The sequence below is a fragment of the Toxorhynchites rutilus genome, chromosome 1 (genome assembly GCF_029784135.1).
Source record: "Toxorhynchites rutilus septentrionalis strain SRP chromosome 1, ASM2978413v1, whole genome shotgun sequence".
NCBI lineage: Eukaryota > Metazoa > Arthropoda > Insecta > Diptera > Culicidae > Toxorhynchites > Toxorhynchites rutilus.
Genome location: NC_073744.1, coordinates 49,961,841 through 49,980,384, shown reverse-complemented (window position 1 = coordinate 49,980,384; position 18,544 = coordinate 49,961,841). Strand labels below are relative to the sequence as shown.

The following is an 18,544-nucleotide window of genomic DNA, read 5'->3' as shown; positions in this document are numbered from 1 at the left end:
GGCGCTGTTCACGGGAGCAGCAAATAAAAGCACTCTTAAAAGCTTTTTCGATTAACCGTTGGCTGGTTGTTGTTAAGCCAACAAGAGACGCTCCAAAATATATGCACGCAACGAGAAACGTCTCCTTCTCGATTTTTTTTTTTATTAATGCTTCCACTCGCAGTTCGCCATATGTGCGCCCCTCGCTCGAAGTTCAATTTTGAAGTGCTAAACTCGGATTTGCGCAAATCTCAACGCAACACAACAGTCGCAGATTCCAACCCAACGCCCACGGCGCGTGATCTCACGCGCTAACAAACGTTTTCCATAACGGTCATTACCCTATACATCGCAACTCTGTATCTCTTGTAGGTTGGTTAGCTTCCATCTAATAATAATATTGTCTTTCCGAAGAGTACCCCCAAGAGAGGCTGTCGGAGGCCGCAGGAGGAGTCTGGCGCTTCGACGGGATGAACAAGCTTAATTGTTGCACGAGACATGCGCTTATTAAGAGTTCCGCTTGCTTCTTGTTGCCCTTGGGTACGGATAAAAGTTTTTTTTTCCGTCCAGGTTTTGTGGTATTTGTTTGGGAGTGCTGAGAGTCACGCAGTCCAATTATTTCGGATGATGGTGGGATAATTGCAGCAGGATGAGAATCACTCTTTCCCCAACAAGCCATCGAAAGAAATGTCTTTCGAAGTGGCGAACGCAGAACTCAAAGCGGTACGTCAGGATTAGTTAAACGGTCATAGATTATGACAATTATGCGCCATTATTTCGTGTTCAAAATGTAATGTAGAATGATTTAGAATGTTCACAAGTGTGTTGTGTTTGGAGGTATGTGAGCTTAACAAGACTGTTCGTTATGAAGATGAGTGGTTTGGCGCACTCGTGCTCATAGTCACTCTGGAACCTTTCGATCAAAAGGTACCGGGAATTGATCATTGGAAAAGCCCACTTAAAAAAATTGTCAAAACTCTGTTTGTTGCTAAACCCAAGAAATTAAAAAAAATTGAACTATCAATTCAGAAAGCGCTGGCTATAGAAAACATTGCCGTTATATTTGTTTAACTTAAACTTGTTATATCAGTTGTCAAATTATGCGGTTTGAATTGTCTCTGAAAAAAAAACACGTCCAGCAGTTCGGTAACATGTAAGTTACTCGATAACAAAATCACTTTCGGAACAACCCTGGGAAGCTTTCCCGGTAATGACGAACGCACCCCGAAAACATCACGTATAACACTGAGCTGGTGTGAAAAGCCAGCACCAAACACCAATTTAGTTCTTCAGTATCAGCAAAGCAAACATTGTTTCACGTTTGTTCCCTTTCTGCCCTGCTCTGCTCGGTTCAGGTCCCAATGTTTTTATTCCTAGAGAAGAAACGTTCCACAGTGTGAAGCATTCCGATTGAGTCGCTTCGATACGCCACGAGAGTTATGCTTTTGAGATTCCCATACGGACCGCCGACCCGCGGATGGTTTGGGAGCGTTCCGTTTCAATTACCGAAGAACCTTTGGTGGTCAGTCGATGGCAATGGCTTCCGACAGATTCGTGGAAAAATGTCAATATCGCACATCGTTGCTGCCGTCCAGTGCCGACGGATTTTTTGTTTTCCCTGTCCAATTATTTTCCAATCAGCAGCCGGGGTTCTGTGTGTTCGTTCACTGTTGATCGCGCCCCTTGGATCTCTAGCCGAGGCGGATCGGACCGTGGCCATAGTGCCATAGTGAGACCAACAGAATAGGGCGGAAAATAATTGAGAGAAACATTGTAAGAACACGCATTATTTGGAATCCTCCTTCGCACCTTTCACCACCTCTGCTACCATGGGGCGGAAATACCAAAGTCGACAAGATGCCTGAGCGAAGAACACAATGAACTAATAAACATGAGTCTTTATGCTGCGGACCAGCGTAAAACGGAGTCGAATTCACGTGTACACGGATATATGGAAAGCGAAATCGCGCAAGAATATTAGGGGAAAAGGGGGGAATTTGGACCACCTAAGCAAATCGCCTAATATTCCCAAACCAATACGATCTAAATAAAAAATGTTACATTGTATACTAAGCTACACTTGTTTTCTCTCTATAAATAATGTTTAATCATTATATAAAGCTTCAGTCTACCAAATATATCATAAAATAAAAGAGATGATTTTTGGACATTAAAATTTGATGCGGGGTGATTTGGACCGTCTGTGGGGTGATTTGGTCCAGTGTGTGTTTCATCGAAAAAAACATACTTATGTTTATGTAAAGTATTTTGGGATAATGTTACAATCAGTAACAATGTTTTGGGATCGATACCAGGTGTCTTGGCCAGATTCCAGACCAGAAAAGTTGGATTGACATCATCTCGAATTCTGCATGAATCTTTTCACTGTTGGTCGAGCATTTTCAAACATTTTTGATGCTTGTTCAAAGAAAATTCGTTCTCGATGGCCTGCGTTGCTCTTTCAAACTCCACCTTCTTCCAACGTTGTCTGTCCATCTTCTTTTTGTAATTCAGCGGCATATGGAATCAATTAGACCAAAGAAAAGTCTCAAACCTGTAGAACCAATTCACCCCACAGAAACATGTCCCCGTGTCCTCACAACACACAAAAATTAAAATGCAATTAATTTCATTTATTGTAATCAAACTTACAGTTTCGCTACATCAAATTGTTCCTCTTCTGTAGGCGAACAGAACTTTACAGCACAATACACGAAAAGTTTGTTTAATTAGCGGGAAAAACCTTAAAACCACTATCGGAAAACTCACATTTTTTGACGATCAAAGTGCTTGCTGTGTTTATGCTACCGTTTCCCTCTATTTGTGAAGTTTTACCAAAGTTTTTCTACTTTAGGTACATACGGTTCAACAATAGAAGGAAATGACATTATAAAAAATCCAAGTTTAGCCGTAATTTTTGAGATAAAGGGGTGGTCCAAATCACCCCGTGTTACCTACTTCTAGCTGGCTGCTTTTTTTAGCGCCGTAGTAGAATACGGTATCAAGTTTAGAACGAGCTGGGCAATGTGTGCAACAGTTTTCTTAGGTACAGCCAGCTGCTGGCCACATTGGTTAATCTATGGGTTGATATCAGACGAGCGGCTGGTGTTTGCAACAAAATTTGAAAACATGTCGGTGCGCGAAAGGCGATCATTTATCAACTTTACGGACAGTGTTGGCTTCGTGTACATTGTTGTTCTGAAGAAGAAAAAAAGAGGTTTCATGTGTAATAGCAACGACATCTCGGAATTATTGAACATTATGACGATAGTTTTTTGAAAACCCCACACACGGGTAAATTAGTCAATAATAGGCATGTTCTTTTCAAGCAAAATATAAATGTTTTTTTCCATTACAAGTTTCCTTCATTATATATGAGATAATAAAAACAAAACAAAAACAGTTAACAGATATCGTGTAGTCAAGTAAAAAACCGAATTGATGAAAATTTCAAATTCTCATCGTTGTTGGAAATCAGTCAGGCAATATTTTCTTGCGTTTTTCTCTTTCTTCCACTTTGTGACGCACCAGAGATACTAGGTTAGACGACATGTCTTCATTTTGGATACATTTGATTTCGAAATTCGAAAATTCGAATGATTGTGACATTGCATTTCTATTATTTTGGGCCTATACTATAAAATAGGTTAACCTAGATCTTTCAAACGACCACTTCACAAATCAAAGGTTTTCCAGTTACACACCTTTCCAACAATTAGTTTCATGGATATGGTTTGAGGTACAACCAAAACTTTGAAGCTGAAATAAACAAATAGAGTTATCACAGTTCCGTTTTTTTGTGTACAACTTTCCTCCGATATTATGGTGAAGACATTTGAAGACATTCTCTCGAACCATGTGAACCACATTTGAAAAAAATCACCTGGCATCCCTGCGGCACAAAACCGTTTTCTTGCTTGCATTTGTGCCGTTCGCCCAAAAGTATATTGAAATAACCTCCAGGTGTGCTACATTACTCGATGCATTATTGTGAGTTGTAATATTCTCTGCTAGCGTTTATTATACAAAAAATATTAATATGACAATTACATTGCAAGTGGTTTGTGAGGTGGTTGGTATTAGGTTGTCTCGTTCCAACTACACTGGGCTTAGCAGTGAAAATTAAATAAATATAATTTTAACGGCGATTTCCATTTAAAACTAATACATACAATAAACTGTTGTTTTACGGTTAGAACCGATTTTTTATGATTATTTACCATTTTCAGAATCAATTTTATAACGCGCACAGTGAATTATTTTTGGAAGAATCGGCATCATGTTGGTATTTTTTAACCTATTTAATAAAATGTTTTTCCAATTTACTTATTTTATTGCATCAGCAATTCGCTATTTTTCGTCCATAGATCGCTAATTTTTGGACGCTCAGATTCCAAGACATCGGCGCTGAACAACTTACCCCTATGACCAACTAGCCCCGCCCTATCCTATTATAACACAGCGAGATTCTAGAGCAGTCAAGAGAAACAAGATCATTCGAATAACTTTTATCTGGATAGAAAGTTTACCCGCAAGGTGGATAATTCCGAATTAGAAACAATGAAATATTTAAAATAGGATTGAAATTTTGGTAATAATCTTGATATTAAATTGAAATGAACACCACCCGACAGGAAAGCTCCTTAATTTTAGCATTGAAATATGTATTATATATTTCGAAGCAAAGATTAACCAGGCAAACGTAATACACCGACAAACGTATACCGTCCAACGCTCGTTCGGACCTTACTGAAGGATCGTCTCCTATGTTTCAAATCAACCGGGCAATCTATGGAACAGATAGGAAAAAATACAGATTGGCACAGAATTTTTCCGCATTAAGGTATATGACGATTTTTACGCCGTAGTAGCGCTTGATATTGCTGATCATAATAACATTTACAGTGCAATAATTGATCAGTCTCATAAGGACGGGATTCCTTACAAGGATCGGCTGAAAGGATTCGCATTGGGCGGTGCGACCGTGATGATGGGGGTTTAAAATTCGCTGTATAAAAATCGATTGCCCAGATCTATTGGATATTTTCGTAGTAGTCGTCAAATATACATGTCATTTCTGTAGGGGAACTGGGAGGAGGGGGCGGTCACGAGGATTCGACCTTAAATTACATAAAAGATTGAGTTCATGACCATAGGTAAATCCATTCAGGTTTTTGTGATTATCTATATATATATATATATATATATATATATATATATATATATATATATATATATATATATATATATATATATATATATATATATATATATATATATATATATATATATATATATATATATATATATATGTATATATATATATACATATATATATATATATATATATATATATATATATATATATATATATATATATATATATATATATATATATATATATATATATATATATATATATATATATATATATATATATATATATATATATATATAAATGGATTTCTGTCTGTCTGGCTGATTCTTATGGACTCGGAAATTACTGAACCGATCAACATGAAAATTGGTATGTAGGGGTTTTTGAGGCCGGAAAAGGTTTTGGTGACAGTTTGAGATCCCTCCCCCTTCTCTAAGGGGGGCTGTCATACAAATGAAAAACAAATTTCTGCATTACTTGAGAATTAAGGGGGTATTCTAGTCTACAAATCTGAAAAAATCGAAATTTGTTTTTACCATATTTCTGTAGTTTAGGCATTCAAGAATATACTCTAGAAAGGACTTATCGAAAATCCTATTATTTACCTAGTTAGTGCCATCTTAGTGATATGGTATCTAACCTGTTACGGCCATCACAATGAACTTCAAACGCGTTTCTCTCGGAACTAGTTTTTTTCTAACTGGCGTACACGATATCTCAAGTTCTACTGAACCGATTTATGTCAAATTTATATGAAAATAATCTGCATACATCTCTCTATCGCATGAACCAATAAAAAATTATAACTTTTTTATTTTACTATTTTTAAAAAATCGGTAAACGCAAAAAAAACGTTTTAAACAGCATTTTTGTTTTCAAACGGCCGCCATTTTGTTAAAACCCATGTTTTTGACTTGTCCGAGGTTCATGCCATAGCGACATCTTTACTGATTCAGAATCTGTTCGATTTTTTTGTTTCAGATAACCAGAAGGACTGGAATCGTGTACGCCATGGCACAACTTTTTTTTGAACACCCTCACTTCACCAGCATGTAACTATTCTAATTATGAATATTTTTTTTCCGTCCTATTTTTGTTTTATTGTTGAAAGATAGATAAACGAATAATGATATTATGGATAGTAAAAATATTCTTTGTTTTATTTTTACGGAGTTCGAAAAAACGTCCGAAATTCGTGTCTCTACACTAGAATACCCCCTTAACCAAGCAAATGAAACCAAATTAGGCATCTGAAGGTTTTAGGGTACAATAAATGTTTCTATGGTGGTTGAAATCGCCGCCCCCCTCTCTAAGGGGTACTGCGATACAAATGAAGCATACATTTCTGCATAATTCTAGAACTAATCCAGCAAACTGAACCACATTTGATAAAACATGTGGATGTTTTCGGGAGCAAGAAACACTTCTAAGGTGGTTCAACACTCCTCCTACCTTTCTGAAGAGGGGAGGGGGAGGTCTGCCATAGAAATGAAATAGTTTTGTTAGAAATACTTATCAATTAGAAGATCAATCAATGAACAGTTCTGCGATTGAGTCCATGAACTTGCTCATAGTAAGAAAACGTGGATGTTTGAAGGTATTGATAACAAAACACAAATTTTGGGCGGGACGAACTTTGCCGGGTCAGCTAGTGATAAATAAATAAAGCTAATCAAATTCATTTTGCTTGTAATTAGTTTATCACTCTTGTTAAGACCACCAAATGGCCTTGGTTTTCTGCAAGTGCATTTGATATGTTGATCATCGGAATCGGCCCAATAGTATATATCCAATGGCCCAAAAAGGACTAACGAATTCGAGGTAACACAGGAAATTTTTAAATTCAAGCCACCACCTTTGGAATATTTACGTTTTATCTTGATGTGTGTAGATGTAGTGGATAAAAATATCGGAAAGAAATGAAAAATCGGGTTCTTTCTGTTTGTTCAAAGATTTTATGGACTAACATATTTTTTTGCTAATCAACTTAATAGCAATCTCAATAAACCTTATTAACCAGCTTTCATTTGGTGCCTTTCCATACAGATATATATTTATTTGAATAAAAAATTGTCCGTTCGTCTTTGATGAAAAATACTTCAATGAACAATGATTGCACCGCAAACTGAAAGGTAGTTTAAAAAATTCAAATATTTTTTGCGGTCAACCGGTTGATAAATGATTCATTCCTGCCCTCAACACACAAACTGGCCATATGTCAAATTTGTTTCATCACGTCAATGCACACATTGAACTGAGTGTTCCTCACGAACGCTATCGCGACGGTCTTTTTATCAGCTGACATAACTCGATCACTGGCGATTAAATATTTGGTTAGTCCACATTTCTTAACCACTTCCATCTACGTAAATCAACCAGCACCAAACAAGCGTTCAACATAATATGCATACAGAATCATACATTGCTGGCTTGAAGCGACTAGGGATATAAACACTTCTCATCATTTTGCGCTATTCTCAAAAGAAACGCTTCTGTTAGAATTACTGACATCGGAAAAAGTTGCATTACTTAATCATGTTCGAGATGAGCGCAGCAAAAAGGCAAAAGTTTAAACTCTTTTCATCGGTTTTCCCTTAATATACATTTTAAAATGTTTTATATTTTTTATTTGACATCATTCTCTATGTATCTTTATCTCTCAATCCAAGATATTACACATTTTTGATTAAATTAGACATCTGTGCGAGAAAGAATTGCACAGTAAACTTTTTGCATAGGCCTGACATTTGAAAAATAGTCTTATAGAAAACTACAGGCAAGCTATACCAGCGATCACGAGCTTAAAAATATCGATAAGCAGAATACAGTAGAACCTCGATTATCCGCGAGCGGTTGATCCGCGGTGCGGATTATCCATTATCCGCGAAAGTGAGTTCTCTAGTAAATCTATAAACCTTCCCGAAATTTATTAGTGAGTGGCGTTCTGGATCTGGTGATCTGGCGTAGTGGTAACATCCATACCTCTCACGCAGAGATCACGAGTCCAATTCTCACTCCCGACATTCTTCCAAAAAAAAATGGAAGTAAAAGTGACGAACCAGCCGAAATGTGTTGAAAGCCACTATAATAAAGAAAAAAAAAATTTTTAAAATGGCTTTTACATTATCTGATCAGTGATGTACACGACCTTACAGATTGATAGTTCAATAATTTCTGTATTGATGAAACATAGTTTTCATGCTAAAATATATATTTTTCGTGTTTGTACCTAATTTTCAGTCTTGTATTGCATTATCCGCGATTTTCGTTATACGCGATGGCCTAGCCCATCTGTTTCGCGGATAATCGGGGCTCTACTGTATATACACTTTACTACAAGTATGCAATTATTACTTCGTACTTAAGTCTGCCGTTAATAACGAGAAAGTTACTGGTTCTCCGGTTTAATGATCTGGTGAAACGGACAGTTGCCAGTGGGACTGAGATAGACTATGAAACGTCTTTTTATTCTATTCATAAGGCCTGCGCCTGTAAACGGGAATCAAATCACCAGAGATGGACTGTCTAGGAGCTGACTGAAACCAAAAGCAAAATAGTTGAAGTTCTGTCCGTTTATACTGCAGAAAAGCACAAAACCACTTCCAGGTGGATTAATTCGATTTTTTACACAGATCCCAGATTAACAGATTAAATCGTTTGTTCCAGGCTGAAAACCCTGAATTCACGATGCTACACGTAGAGCTGGAAGATTTTTATGTGTCCAAGATTTTTAACCCCTCTAGTACTGATGAAAATTTGGCAACATAGCCCATTACATTGACCTCAGAATAAATTTCATGACGAAACAATAAATTCACAATAAAAATTCCGCTGTTGCGTTAATACGTCTTTTTCTTCTTCTTCTTCTTTTTCTTGAATGGCGTTAACGTTCCCTGTGGAACTTTTGCCGTCTCAACGTATGTATTAACTAGCGTCATTTATTAATACTTAGTTTAAATTTCTTAAGCCAAATAACACGCCTTGAATGTATTCCGAGGGACAAACTCTAGAATACGCGTGACCACAGTGCAAGTCGAAGGAAATTTCTCTGTCGAAAAATCCCCCGGCCAGAATGGGAACACCCGGCATGATAATGTGAGACGCTAACCACTCGGCCACGGGTGCACTGCGTTAGAACGTACGTACCATTTTTTTTTCTTATCAATTCTTTCCACATTTCTAAAACATTCATGTTTTATACTTTTTCATGGTAAAATTACCTGCTTAATTTTCGAAAGAATATTCCAAAGCCCGTGTTCATTTCTAAATGATCACTCAACCTTAAAGAGCAATACGGGAAGAATCATCCCGAATCATTTTAAAATTTCCTTATTATATTTTTTCATTTCACTGCGTATTTTTGTTGCTTTTGTTATGTGTTGTATTGATTAAATCTTTTTTATTATGAGGAGATTCGACAAAACTCAGAATATATCTTTTTTTCAGCCGGGTATTTGTTAAATTCGGGTGGGTGTCATTCAGGTATTTGTTACATTCGGGTAAATGTGCTTTGGATAAACGTATTTCGGGTGAATGGTATTCGGGTATATGTTACACAACCGTGCCTTTTAGCCACTGGGAATACTTTTCGCAGAAAAATAATGAGCCAAAGTTTGGAGAGTATGCATGGCATTGAAGGCACATTGCGGACGATTTTTAGTGAAAGAAAACAAATGGCGCATTCAATAAGACACTGAAGTGCTCTGGATAATGTATACAAATTGGAACCTACTTGCAGGGCTAGCGCACTTCGCGCACTTCGCAAACACTACTATCTAACACGCATAAATAGTTTACCACGGCAATAACCGTTTCCTGATTGCAAGCTCGGAAAATGCGAACACCCTTTGCTCCATAAACTCACATTATCTCCCAGCGAGCAGCGAAGATTAGAGAATGCCGTCGATCCCCATTTCCCACTTTCATCTGCAATCTCCGCAGCAATAACGATGTGACGATGTGAAAACTATTTATCGGAGAGCCCTGCTGAAGGCACTATCCACCCTATCCGCCGTCGCTTGGATGAGGTCAGCCCCGTGGGTCAACCAATTTTTGCCTGCAACGGGGAAAATATGCCTCCCTTTTAGCCCCGGATAAAATATATTCACTGCGTCGCTAATGGCCTCGAGTGCACTTCGGGCACAAGTTTCAGCACAGAAAGGGAGAGGAGTCTTTTTCCAGACTGGCACCTTTCACTAGGCACCCAGCGCGCGGTACCAGCCGGCAGTTCCGACGGTGCGCAGTCGTGAAAGATGTTTATTCCACTTACGCTCATGACTCGACATGTGACGCGCGGGTTCGTCGCTTAGGTTCGCCTCAGCTCTTTCCGTTGGCCGTTGCAAATCGTGTGGGTTTCGAGCGCTCACCGGAATCGCCCACGAATTCCAACCACTTGCTGTGATGAATGAAAAAATTATCACTCGCCCGAAGTCCGAATGGGTCCGAGAATTGGATCGTGCGGTTGATTCGGAATTTAATTTTAAGGTTAAAAAAAGATTTCGCTCTTCCATTTCGGTTACATTGCCAAAGCAATTTATAATTCTTTCCCACGTACGGTGCGGTAGAAGTGCACTTCTAGGATGGAAGCAAACAAAGGTGAATGGCATAATCTCTCGCAGTGTTCTCCATCTCGGCTCGAAACTGACGAAATTTATGTCTACTTTTTGTTTGGTTTACCTTACCCCCAATGTCTACCACGAGACCGCCCATCTAGCCGAGCAAAACGCGAGAATAATGACCACTTCAATTAAACCACATTCCTTCCCATACTTACTCACGCGGGCACGAAAAAGGCCGAACCACGGCAATCATCATCATCGTGAGCTCTCCTGCTCTCGCGTCTAGGAACATTAGAAATTTAATTTCATTAAAACCTCCCCGGTGCACCGCCCGAATCTAGTCACCTTCTAATGTTAAGTCACAGCCCTCGACGTAATAATGTCCGCGCTGAATGATGAAGCCCCAACACCCTAGGTTCTCTCCCAGCGGTTAAGCGGTTGTGTCTTTATGATTTCCCAACTCGCCAGAACAGAACCGCCTGGGAGAGAAAAATCCTAGAAGCAAGTTGGTGCGCGGTTATCTTAATGGTTAGATCGCAATCTTTCTAATGCGCGCAACAACGTTCGTTTGTATGAGCATTTGCCAACCAACTAACTCCACTCTAAGTGACGACAGATCCACAGTTGATTTCGCCGTATCGGCTCTTAAAATGGTAATTAATAGTGAATAACTTCTCACAGTTGAATTATCGTCGAGAACAACCTCCCCGTCGTGAAGACGACGAATGTTAGGTATGGATTCGAAGAACTCATCTGGTCGATTTAATGACTTTTTTCATTGCTAAAAGATACTCGATAAGCGCTGGTATCTTACGTTAATCGGGATTAAGTGTTTGCGCGATGCGCGCATCGCAGTCAGGTGGATCGAGTTTGGATACAATATGGATCCAGACATACCTAGCGGGAGTCAAAATCTTGAATACGTGTGACCATGTGTGTGTAGAACATTTTCTGTAAATAGGTCGTGAAACGAAAGATATTTAAATTGAATAACACCTAGAGCAATGAGTTAACCTGGATGAGTCATTTGACGAACTACACGTTGAACAGCGGGACTCACCATTCTTCGATTCAAATGAAAATTTATGGCATTGTACAGGGTCTCAAAATAAGGCTGATTGAGCTTTGTCAATCCTACAAATAGCTCGACAGAAAAATATTTTTACGTGTGCTGAAGAGTGAAATGAACAAATAAAAGCACCTTTTTCAAAACTTTAAAAAGATGTATGTAAGAGAGCTGACATCTATTTCATTCAGATTGAACGTCAGCGTGGGGTTGTACCCAAAATAAAGTCCAAACGATGTCATCGGAGGTCGAAACAAAGCCGGCTGGAAAGCAAAGCTACTGGTGACGAATTTTATGTCAACTCGACTGACCGTTGGCAAAACCATTTCAGATAGCAGTGAAACGTTATGGGTCATTTAAGCAACTTTGCATACATGAAATATTCGAAAAAGAATTAGACAACTTTTAGGAAAAGCCAATTTTTTTTCTTAATTTTTTACAAAAATTTATAAATAAAAAACTATGATACTTACAAAATTCATGTCAAAAAATGAAATGTAGGAAATTGTTTAAATTTTCCCAGAATTTTTTTTTGACCATTTTTTATTTTTATTTATTTTTCTCGAAAACGTTTTTTTTTTTCAAATATATATATATATATATATATATATATATATATATATATATATATATATATATATATATATATATATCAAAAAATATATATAAAATATCAAAAAAGTCCTGCGGTATTTCCGCGAGGTGTCGTTGTAAGCGCGTAGTTATAGTTGTATTCATTGTATCGTCATACTATAGCTTGTTGGAAAGGTATTTTTGCGCTATAATATAGTCCTTGACAGTGTTTTGTTTGGTTAAGTCGTTCGTGAGTTATAGTGTCGCAAATATGGAGCAAAATAAAGAGAAAATCCGACATGCGGAGGAGATCTGGCGTAGTGGTAACATTCATGCCTCTCACGCTAAAGGTCACGAGTTCAATTCTCACTCCCGACATTCTTCCAAAAATGGAAGTAAAAGTGACGAACCAGCCAAATGAGTTGAAAGTCACTAAAATACAGACATAGAAAAAAAAATCCGACATATTTTACAGTACTACTATGACAAAGGCAAAAATGCATCTCATGCTGCCAATAAAATTTGTGCAGTTTATGGACCCGATACAGTTTCCATTTCCACCGCACAACGATGGTTTCAACGTTTTCGTTCTGGTGTAGAGGTCGTCGAAGATGCGCCACGCTCCGGAAGGCCTGTCGTCGAAAATTGCGACAAAATCGCTGAATTAGCCGAGAAAGACCGGCATAGTAGCAGCCGTAGCATCGACCAAGAGCTGGGGATAAGTCATCAAACCGTTATTAACCATTTGAAGAAGCTTGGATTCACAAAGAAGCTCGATGTATGGGTGCCACACACGTTGACGCAAAAAAACATCTTTGACCGTATCGACGCATGTGAATCGCTGCTGAATCGCAACAAAATCGACCCGTTTCTGAAGCGGAAGATGACTGGCGATGAAAAGTGGGTCACTTACGACAACGTGAAGCGCAAACGGTCGTGGTCGAAGCCCGCTGAAGCGGCTCAGACGGTGGCCAAGCCCTCATTAACGGCCAGGAAGGTTCTGCTGTGTGTTTGGTGGGATTGGTAAGGAATAATCTATTATGAGCTGCTTCCCTATGGCCAAACGTTCAATTCGGACCTGTACTGCCACCAACTGGACCGCTTGAAGGTAGCACTCATGAAGAAGAGGCCATCTTTGATAAACAGAGGCCGCATTGTCTTCCATCAGGACAACGCCAGACCACACACTTCTTTGGTGACGCGCCAGAAGCTCCGGGAGCTCGGATGGGAGGTTCTTTTGCATCCGCCGTATAGTCCGGACCTTGCACCAAGTGACTACCACCTGTTTTTGTCCATGGCGAACGAACTAGGTAGTCAGAAGTTAGCCACAAAAGAGGCCTGTGAAAATTGGCTATCCGAGTTTTTTGCCAATAAGGAAGCGAGCTTCTATAACAGGGGTATTATGAAGTTGGCATCTCGTTGGGAACAAGTCATCGAACAAAACGGCGCATATTTGACTTAAAACAGATGATTGTAACTAATTTTATGAACAAATGAAAATTCTCTAAGAGGGGGGGGGGGTCTGTCATACAAATAGAACAAAAATTTCTGCATTATTTGAGAATTAATCAAGCAAATGAAACGAAATTTGACATGTGGAGGTTATAGACTGCAAAGAATGTTTTTACGGTGGTTAGACTCTCCATCCCCCTCTCTAAAGGGGGCTACCATACAAATGAAACACAAATTTCTGCATTAGAATTTAGCAGGCAAATGAAACCAAGTTCATGTATTGCTATCTCGAAAAATATGCTTAAAAATGGTATGCGTTAAATAAAACTAGAAGCGGGAGTCTCCGTAGCCACATTGGTTGCGCGTTCGCTTAGTACGCACGCGATCGATCGTGAGTTCAAAACTCAGGGCCCTCATTGACCATCTTTGTGTTGTTACAGAATAGCTACGTCCACGCAACCATCATCAGCGATGGAGATCGATCCACGGTCGAAATAAGATCGATTCATCCATACAACTGCTCTGCTCTGCAAGACACATCGGGCTGCTGTTCTATAAATAACTCAACAATGATCAATCAACTGTCTCCGCTGTCCGGTGGTCCAACTGGATAATGGAAGAACAGAAACAATACTCTTACGCCTAAATGGCTACTGTGTGAATATACCATATGTAATGGTATAGAAGGAATACTGGCGAATGGCAACTGTGTAATGTGCTAATTATAGATATGATAACCATGTGACATGTACACGATTAAAATTCGACTCTGTTACAGCTAAAATGCTAATGAGCCTTAAATAAATAAATGGGATAAAAAAAAATAAAACTAGAAGTGATATAACCGCAAGGTTTAGACATTTCATCTTTCGAATAAAGTACCGTTCTGAATCATATTTCGGACGCTTAAGGCATATGATGTAGAAAACAGATCTCAACTTTATGCACAGGTATTATTTGGTTGTTATTTTTAATAAATTAGTTCAATATGCTTGTGAGCTTTAGTACCTATTTGATTGAAAACATAAAAAAAATCATCGAATAAAATGCTTTTCAAATGAAGCGAATAAGAATCAAACTTCGGACACTAAATCAAATTTCGGACATTTTATTTTGTAATTTTTTGGTCGAAAATTACATTACACTTGATTATATTTTATAGTCAACTGCGAAACATTTACCAAGCAATCACAGTAAATTCACAGTTAACGATGATGAGAACTGATGAAACACGGGAGAAATTTAAATATTTATGAACGGGTAAATTCTACGTGCTCAAGCTAAGGAAACGTCAAACACAAACGATAATGGGTAGTGTTGTAAGATTTCTGCCGATTATGTTATAATTCAAATGTAGTTCTCATGTGAAATTATAGTGAAACCAAGAGATTACTCTAAAGAAGCAATTGTGATATTAATATTATAGTTATATCATCAGTGCATTAAGCATTTCAAGATATTAGAACAAAGTGTCTGAAATATGATGTTGTCCGAAATATGATTCAGAACGCTAATTATCACACCACTTCGTTTAGCCAGAAAAGAATTGTTAACGCTCAAAGGAGGAATCTATTTCTCCTTAGAAATACCCAGCGCAAATAATACCCCCTCCCCAAGCCAATGGAATCATCGGTCGTTCGCGGCATTCGTGGGCATTCGATAATAGAACTTCTGTTTTTACCAAACAATACGGCTCCGTTCAGTCCGCTGCAGAAAAGAAATGGAATTGGGAGAGAAGGGCATAATGCATAGACGTGTGACTGTGACCATCCTTAGTTCACATTCCGAGCGGACACCAGCTTATATACGGAATTGTGTGATGTCAATAATCTGTTTTCTAAACTATTTGCAAGCTATTGAAACAATTTTTCATGCCAATACGTAGCAATCATATAATTTATGGACATTTTATCTTTAGTTTGAAATGATTATTACTCCATTTCGTTGATCCGAAGCAGAGTTATTACTGTTCAAATATGAATTGGATTCCTTCTCGGAACTACACCTTCTCAACAATTGAAAACGACGACGATTGCGGCATTCGTATACAAATAATTTTATAACACAGCTTTCTTCAAAATGATTTCTTCGTTATGGTGAAATATCTACTAAGCCATACCAAACATTTCGTATTCTTCACTATCAAATCCATAGTCAATAACACCCATCTGCATTGATTTATCATCGATATCTCGATTATCGCTAAATGCTCCGTTCAATTCGTCTGCAGTAACGAAATGGAATTGGGTGAAAACATAATGCAAAGGTGTGTGAGTTTTTTTTTTATCTGTATTATAGTGACTTTCAACGCTATTGGCTGGTTCGTCACTTTTACTTCCATTTTTGGAAAAATGTCGAGAATTGAACTCGTGCCCTTCAGCGTGAGAGGCACTTCGTACTATGAATTACCCCGTTCACGGCCAGTCCGGAGTTAAAGAAGAGCAGCTTTGACATCCCCTTCTCGCTGATTGTCAGCCACAGCCCTGCCAGTCGTCGCCATCCAAGGTAAGATAGGTCTCGTCGTCCATCACCACTGCCACGTTGCGATTCTCCGGGAAAACCGACTCGATCATCTTATTCAGCTGCTGCCGCTGCGTCTTTGCCTGACCAGTGGACGGGACTTCCGCTTCCTGACATGTATGTCCATGTTCGCCAGGTATTTTTTTCACTTTTTCACGTCCCCGGCCAAACGCACGCAGCGATGTAGACACTTTTTCCTCGATCTTCCTCTTCAGCATCCTTTGGAGCTTCTTGTCGTTCAGGGTCGTCGGCCATCCGGAACCGGACATTCTTCCGATGATCTGATTGTTGTCCAATAGTGCCAAGATGTTGTAGGTGCCGGAACGGGCGTATCCGGCGTCCACAAAGTGCCACACGATGTCCGTTTCCGACGCGGCGAGGTACCGTTCTTTGAACGCGCACACTTCTGAAGGGAGTAGCTTCACTGTTTATGCCATCGCGGTTAGAGTTCGACTGATAGAGCTGTCTAATTTTTTCTGCTGACTCATGGGTTACTATGCTTGATGCGGCAATTTTTGCAATTTTGGCAATTTTGTCCATTTTTTTTTTTCAATGCAAACGTTAATTTGATCATATTTACCAAAAAGACTCGTATTATCAGCGACGTATACAATCCCATGTCATTCAAACACTCACGGATGAGCCGATCACATTCCATTGGTTTTATTCCTCTCATTTTATTAAATGTTATAAAATCTTATCCCGCAGATTCGATACAGTCTTCACTACACACTCGTTCTCGATTTCGGGAATGAGGTAGCTTTTCGGGCCAGCAGTTTAACGACAACATAAATCAAATTATGGGATGTGCCGCCTATACAGTGTTTAGGTTATTCTTCTCCATCTACCATTTCACGCGCATATACACCCAACTGAACCGCTGGTCCTTGAAAGCACACACATACACACCTCGTGTCCGACGGGAATGACTTGCATCCATCTGCAGCGCGTGGAAAGATGAGAAGAACCCGCCTCGCACACTTTACTCCCGCTCCGAACGTGACTTCCAGCGTCATTCCAGCTCGAGACAACCCCGCTCTGACGGGCGAGAGTTTTTTGGTAGCAGTCCCTAGCCAGGTGGATCCACGTCTTCCACGGCGTAAGTTATACTGCCCGTCATGGTCAAACAAACAATTCCCCTGCTAAAATGTATGCAGATGATATTCAGCACTGGATTCTGCTTCGCGGACCATTTGAACGGTGCAAACTTTTCGGAAGAAACTTTCCAAGTTGCCCCCGGGGCGACGGGGCGTTCCAAATCAAATCCACGTTGGATTGTTTTCCTCCTAGACCTGTTGCTGGGCCTCCGGCGGCAGGAGCTGTAAATGTTTGATTTATTAGCTTCATTTCACAGTATTTTGTTTCAGCTAGCGATACCAATGACAGTTAAACAAACAGTTGGGTCGAGATCGGTTCAGCCCTACCGCGGCGAGGCCAAACTAAGCATCCAGGTGGTGTCACAGTCAACGATGAGCATGATGAGCCGTTATGTCAATTTTTTATGCTTGAACTAATTTATGGTTTTACCATGAGAGACGTAGTTCTGATGTGCGCTAGCGGATTCTTTATTGCGTGAAATTGGTAATAAAATTTTGGGACACGGTGGTGACGACATTTCCAGATTTTACAGTATTGAGACACACTTTTTTCAGACAAAATGTAGAGTATACCGGATAATGTTGTTCACCATTTGTCAGCGAGTGACCTGACAAAAAAATTGATGCCGAACCGGAGAGATGAAGAAAGCACCCATTTGCAAGAAATATGATCAACTATTTCTCATTCGTTTCTAAACGATTGTTCGAAGTTCTCGAAGACGTTTAATGATGATGAACACGATTTCCAAATCGAAATCTTTGATAATCGGAGATGTTTCCAAAACTGAAAAACGTATGCTTGAAGTCATCAAAGATCAGCAAAAATCTTGACAAAAATGAACAGAATTGGAATTCGTCATCTGTCCAATTATCTATTATGTGAACAATCAACTGACAACACACCGTTTTATTGACAAATACAATTGTGCGTTGGTCGAAACAATTGCAAATGTACGATTTTTCATTTTCACCGGGCGAAATGTTGATGGAATCTAGATAAGTGTTGTTTACCGAGTTGTTCTACAAGCAATATATGATATAACTATAGTAACTTCTTATTTTCGTAGTATTAAGCACTAAAATAATTGGGAGCCTTAGACTGGAATTAATAATGAAAATTATCAAAATTAAAAAAAAAAAG

At 39.0% G+C, this 18,544-nt stretch overlaps 1 protein-coding gene across 2 annotated transcripts in view; it reads right to left on the bottom strand.

The window, feature by feature from the left end:
* Positions 1–18,544, bottom strand: part of LOC129767553 (cadherin-99C) — a 442,929-nt gene that overhangs the window by 411,671 nt on the left and 12,714 nt on the right. The gene's annotated exons all lie outside the window — the stretch shown is intronic.